At 46.4% G+C, this 6,610-nt stretch overlaps 1 long non-coding RNA gene across 1 annotated transcript; it reads right to left on the minus strand.

Moving 5' to 3' along the window:
* Positions 1-237: 237 nt before the first annotated feature.
* Positions 238-1,341, minus strand: LOC132250023 (uncharacterized). Its single transcript, XR_009461601.1, has 3 exons — positions 1,228-1,341; positions 1,023-1,136; positions 238-808 (listed from the first exon to the last, which is right to left on the minus strand). It is a non-coding gene; the product is annotated as an uncharacterized LOC132250023 (long non-coding RNA).
* Positions 1,342-6,610: the final 5,269 nt, after the last annotated feature.

Raw genomic sequence — 6,610 nt, forward strand, 5'->3', positions numbered from 1 at the left:
TGCCTCAGGAGCCCCGCATCTATTTCTTCCCCTTGGTGTGGGGGTCTGTAACAGACCCCTACCACCAAATCCCTTTCTCCTTGCCTCCCATGTAGCCTAACCCACAATCCTTCTACTTCCTCAGCCTTGGATTCTGTCTTGATGAGGGTTGATGTATATTGCTCACTGACATAAAGTGCAACCCCCGCCCCCTTTCTTCCCCGACCTGTCCTTTCTGTACAATCTATAGCCCTCAATATGTACCGCCCAGTCAGGGGATGAATCCCACCAGGTCTCTGTTAGCCCCACTAAGTCATAGGTGTTTAGTGCAAGCAGGAGCGCTAGTTCATCCTGCTTGTTCCCCATGCTCCTAGCATTAGTATATAGGCACTTGAGCCCTGCGACTGGCGCCTTTGCTGCCCCCCCGCTCCCAGTCCCATGGGGCCCATTGTTTCTTACCTTCTTGTTCCTTACCTGTTCTGTTGTGCTGGCCTCCCCATGGCTTTCAGGTTCCCAATGTTCTCCTTCTTCAGGCTGGGCTGTCCTTGTGGGTGCCACATGGTTTGGTGGTCCACAGCTTCCCCTGCCCTCGTACTCCCCTCCCCCCGACGAGCCTAGTTTAAAGCCCGCCGGAGGAGATCCACCAACCTAGAAGAAAACACACGCTTACCTTTGGGGGACAGGTGAAGCCCATCCCAGCTGAGCATGTCCCTCGTCGTGATGTGCGGGTCATGGTCCAGGAAGCCGAAGCCTGCCTCGAGACACCACTGCCGAAGCTGCCAGTTGGTCTCTCGGATGCAGTTCTCCTGCCGTCTTCCTCGTCCGGTCACTGGTAGGATGGAAGAGAAAACCACCTGGGCACCGAACTCCTTCAGCACGCCACCCAGAGCACAGTAGTCCGCCATCAAGTGATCGGGGGTTCTCCTGGCCGCATCATTAGTACCCACATGGACTAGGACCATGGGGTAATAATCGGTGGGCTTGATCCTGGCCTGGATTACCTCCGTCACATCCCGAATCTTTGCTCCAGGGAGGCAGCATACCTCTCGTGCCGAGGGGTCCTGGCGACAGATGGGTCCTTCCGTACCTTTCAGGATGGAGTCTCCTATGATGAGCACACATCGCCTCTTCCTCTGGGTCATCGTGGATCTCTTGATCTGTTTGGGGTGTGAAGAACGTGGTGTTTCTTCTTGCCCAAGGGTGTCCTCCTCCCCTTCCATCTCCTGCAGGGTCGCCAGGGCCTCGTACCTGTTCACCAGTCGGACTGGAGAAGCTGGTACCGGTTCTCTGCGTGCCGCTCCGGTCCTGGCTGTGACCGTCTGCCACTCTGCTGTGGAGGGTATTCCCCGGGGTGCTTCTTCCTTTGGTGCCTGAGCCTGCAGGGAAAGGAAATAACTGTCAATTTCATCCTCCGCCTCCCTGATCCCCCTCAGCCTGCTAACCTCCTCCCGGAGCTCCCTCACCTGCGCCTCCAGGGCCCTAAGATGGGCACCTGCCGGACAGGTGTGGGGGCCCCCAATCTCTGCTCCCCCCGGCCCTGCTGGGGATACCCCACAGGCCAGGAGGTAGGGGGACACCGGCTCCCCCATGGGCTCGGTCTGGGTGGAGGCCTCAGACCTGCCCCGGGTAGCCTTGTCCCCCTGGGCAGAGGCCCTAGCAGTACTCCTCGTAGACACCATTCTACAAGCTGCTGTTTGTAGACCTGCGCGGTGTCTACGCCCTACCCCTACAGGAGTCCCACTCCTGGCCCTCCTGGCCCGCCCTCCGGCGCGAACGCCCGCGCAAACGCCGGCGTGCTCTTACAGAGCGCGCCTGTTTGCGTGCTCTGTTCGCGCTGCGCGGCTCGGGAGCGCGGCTCCCTACCGGCTCAGCTATATGGGACCCGGGGGGCTTCCCCTCCGGATCCGGCTCAGCTGCGCCGGGTCCCTCCGCCCCACTTACCTTCGGGGGATCAGCTGCTGCTGCCCCCGCTGCTGATTCCTCTGTTGTTGCTGCTGCCGCCGCCGCCTCCGGTCAGTTGGTTGGTAAGAAGGGCACACGTGCGTGCGGGACACACGTGTGCTGCCTCCTCTCCTTCCCGCTGCTGATTCCCGAGACAATTAAAAGCAGAAACTAGTGTACCAGCAATAGATGCAAGATTTGACCAACTCACCTACTGAGTGAATAATGCAGGAGGATGGCTGTATGGATACAACTGAGAAGAGCACTGAGAAGTCTGATGAGAGACTAAAAAAGAAAGAGGACAGAAATACACAGTTGGTGTCCTCACTTAATGGGATGGCAAAGGCTAATAAGCTTTGATGTACAAAATTGAACTACCCGGAAACTAAACACAAGCAGATAGGATTGGACTCCTAGGCCTCACCACCACTGAGGAAAGGGAAAATTGACTAGATTTCTTCGGAAAATGGAATTCCAGATATTTCAGGGCTTGATACTGATGACTGAACACAAACATGGGGCTACAAGAAAACTGTGGAAGTTCAGTAACATTTAACATTGTTTTATTTGCTCTTTCACATAGCAAACTGTTTAGATTTACTGCTCACTAATTCGAGACTCTTTGGTCTCCTGTTCCACAGAGCTCCACCTTGCTCCCTTTCAAGCTCTTATTATAACACTAGCCAATTGCTCATCAAGAATGACCAGGGGGAGCAGGGGTGATGGAGTGCCACCACCTAACACCCCATGCTGCCGCTGTTCTGCCTCTTGCAAGGAGCGGGGTGGGGGAGCTGAGGTCAGCACGGCTGCCCTCCGCTCCTCCACCCTCTGTCTGGTCCTCCGCACAGCTTTGGAATCATGGCAGTGCTCCCCATGTTTGGAGCACTGTTTGGCTGTTTCTGTCAGCCAGTCGGAGTGCAATAAAGCGTTATGGACAGACAGACAGACATAGGTTTTTATAATATTAGAATGACATACAAATTCAACACATGAGTATCTAACCAAACACTTCCTTTTTGTTTCTGGTTGCATGTCTTCGCTATTTCTGTCTTCCAGATTCACAACAGTACTGTCTTCATATTCATGGAGAGCAAAGTATAGTTTTAGCATATAAAAAATAACTATCACCTATAGGTCTCTAAGTATCACTGCTTTCCAGGTGCCTCTATTCCATTACCTCTTTCCAATATCTCTTTGTTTGCATTTGATCATAATTTTTCTCCAGCATTGGCTTGTTTATTTATTTAGGTGAGTGTTATTTTCTGAACATATTCATCATGGCTTTCTTCGTACTGTTTCAAACTGATGCACACATATCCAGATTTAGTGCTATTTGGAAATGTAATTAACATGCTGTTTGTCCCACTTTGAGATGAAGAACGAAGATGGTAAATAAAACCTGTGTATCATGATACCTGGAGCTCTTTTCTCTGTAATACATTGCTGTTACACAAATTAAAAATCTTATCCAAGATTCCCAAAGGGATTCATAATTATGGGTTCTTCAATTGCTAAATTCCCAACTTGAAAGAACTCATAGGGTAGGCGCTCAAAACTTTCTGAAGGTTCTCCAAGTTGGATAATCAAAACTTGAGATACCCAAAACCACACCATCTTGACCATTTTTTAAGCTATGGGTACCTTCAAATACAGCTAATAACTCTGTATTTATATGTGATTACACAGATTTTATCAAACTCTTCTGAAAAACATTAGTTACTAATTCAGAAATTTTATATGTAGAGGGACCCAAAGAACCTTGTCTATATATGTAGAGGGAGCATTCAGCGTATCTCCTAAGGCATTTTACATGGAACCTTCTATGAGGAGAGAACTAAAACCCAAACCAGAAGATGCTTAGTCCCTATCCAGAGATACAGGGCAACTACTATGTTTCCATCTGGATGCAAGCTTAAATGTTAAACCCCCTCAGATTTCAAACCTGAGTTATTAAAATGGGACTATCCTATTCTTTCAGCCAGTTTAGCTTGTATGGGTCTCTTGAGTGTACTCTAGCAACTCTTGCAGTGGTGGGACATAGATAGCTCTCATTTCCTTGCTTTACCTGTGGCACATTAGGGTATTCTTGCTGTTTTGGGGCAGCATGCCCTGTACTTATACAACAAGGTTAATTGCATAGTTTTAGGAATAGATTAGACAAGCACTTGTTTGCTATGGCTTGGATAGTGATGATCCTGCCTTGAGCAGGTGATTGGAAACAATGACTTCCTGAGGTCCCTTCCAGCCTTTCTATGATTCTACCCTTTTTTAGCCCAAGCAATTAGCTAATATGTGGGTTCTGGAGGTTTTCTGTTAGGGAGAGGAACTGATAAGAAGCAGGCATTTTCTTCAGTGCAATCTAATGTATTTATAATGAATATATACAATGTCCAGTTTCCCTGAAAGCAGTAAGACTCAAATACCAGGAGGTGAATTGTCTTTGCTCACAATTTCAAACCTGTTTGCAAGAAGCAGTCAACCAAGACAGGTTTGGGGGCATTCTAACTGGACTATACTGATTCTCTTGCTTTCTCCTCAGCTTTCTGCTTATTTTCCTGTTTGCCTTCTGGCTTTTGGCGTTTAACTCCCAGGCACACTATGGTTCCACCCAACAAAGACTGTTACTGGTGTTTGTATTCAGAGGGCAGCAAAAACACTTTTGACCACATGGTTCAGTTCCTTTTCCAGCCTTGCCTGGGTCATATGTGATTTAAGTGGTGGCTTCTGTTGTTTCTACTGTCAATAAACAAAGGGGCATTTAAGTGTTCCCTCATTTATGCTAAAAAGATGGTTATCACATCCACCAGCAGTTGCCCATCGATTAAAGACACCCTCCCAGGAAGCTATAACACTTACACAGCAGCTACAAAGGGCGTGATGCCTGAGGCATCCTGTTTAGATCCAGAATCTGAACTATACCTAACTACAACCAAGCACCATATAATCAAAACTATATTCCGATGATACCCTGAGGAGCTGTCAGGTAATGAAGATTTCCCTGAAGCCTGCAGATACTTACAGCTCACCTAGAGGGTCAGAAATGAAACCTTGATATAACAACTCACCATTTGTTCTGCACTTTTAAATTCTATCTTGGAGCAAAGAGGGGAGTGACACAAAGAGATGAGAATTTGAACTCACAGCCTCAGAGTGCACCAGTGTACCTTTTTCCCTGATTGTATACTAAAACTGCCTATAAAGTCAATAACTTCCCATGGTTTCACAGGAAAGCAGGAAGATTAAAAAAGAGACATGGTCTCTTTGAAGATGTAGAAGGCAATAAGTGAGCAGGCTGAATCCTCTTTAGATTTAAAAGTCTATCCACTGCTTACAGTTTTGCTTTAAGGTGTCAAAATTGCCGTAAATCTTTAGTTTAGTTATATCCTGCTGCTACAGAGATACAATAGATCCTGCTGCTCTGTCTCAAAGAATTTAGGCAGCATCATTTTTCTTTCAACTTTAATGAAATAAAAATTAACAATGATTTTTGTAACACATAATCAGTTTTAATTATTTCAGTGCAACACTGCATTTATTTTTCCCCAGATTGGCTCTAACACACCGATACAAACTAGCCAGGTTACTGAATTTTAAATGAGGGAGGTGAAAGCCTGGGCAGGGAGGGGGCTGGTACATGTTCAAGTGAGATGAATGTTGGCCTTCTGATTAAGGCACCAGGACTTCTGAATTCACTTCCTGGCTGAGTCTCAGATTTTTTGAGCAAGTTACTTAGGTCCACATCTTAATTGACTTGCAAGGCTCCTAACCAGGACTGAGAGAGAACAACTTATAACATCTAATAGAGAGGGTTTTCTTTGAACTAAGCTACATTTATGTTATTCTAACCTTACTACCCAACAGCTTTGTAAGCATGGCTATTAATGTAAGTTTCCTGGCATACGGTTCACTTTCCTGGTACTCTGTAATCTACAGAAACATAGCCATACACTCTACAAGGACTCAGTAACCCTCTCCCTACAATGACATCTCCAATTTATGATTGTGGAAAGAATGTTGGTGAAAGTTCCTTGAAACTCTTTATGTAGAAAGTATCAATAATTGCCATGTTGGCATCTGAAAATGTGGCTCTGGCAGACTGCCCAGTTACATCAAACAGTTCACCATTAGATGTGAAGTCTCACTGTTTCTGTACGGTTATCTGAGAGGGCTGTAGAGAATCTTATAACTGATTTCTAGAAGCTCTAATAAGTGATGCATTTCTTGCTTAATTTTGAGTAGCAGTTCTTGTTTGTCTTTTCTGGAGTGGGCTAGCAGTCCCCAAATATCAAACATGACACCCGGTCCCTTCTAACCCTAATTTTCTATGATTCTATACCCAGAGAGGTGGTGGAAGCTCCATCCTTGGAGGTTTTTTAGACCCAGCTAGACAAAGCCTTGGCTGGGCTGATATAATTGGGGATGGTCCTGCTTTAAGCAGGGGGGTGGACTAAATGACCTCCTGAGGTCCTTTTCAATCCTAACCAGGCATTTTTCAATGATTCTATGAAGTCAAGATTTGTACCACTTTAGCCAATGCAAATATTTTCTTCTTATTTTGATCCATGTGGTTTCCTATACATCCCTGCTTGAGGTTTATATTATACTTTTAATTTACTCTCAGAAAACAAAATTACTTCTTGAAACTGGATTGCAAACTGCAGTTTTGACCAATTTCACATGAAAGCATAAG

This window comes from Alligator mississippiensis, chromosome 1 (assembly GCF_030867095.1).
Source record: "Alligator mississippiensis isolate rAllMis1 chromosome 1, rAllMis1, whole genome shotgun sequence".
Taxonomy (NCBI): Eukaryota; Metazoa; Chordata; order Crocodylia; family Alligatoridae; genus Alligator; species Alligator mississippiensis.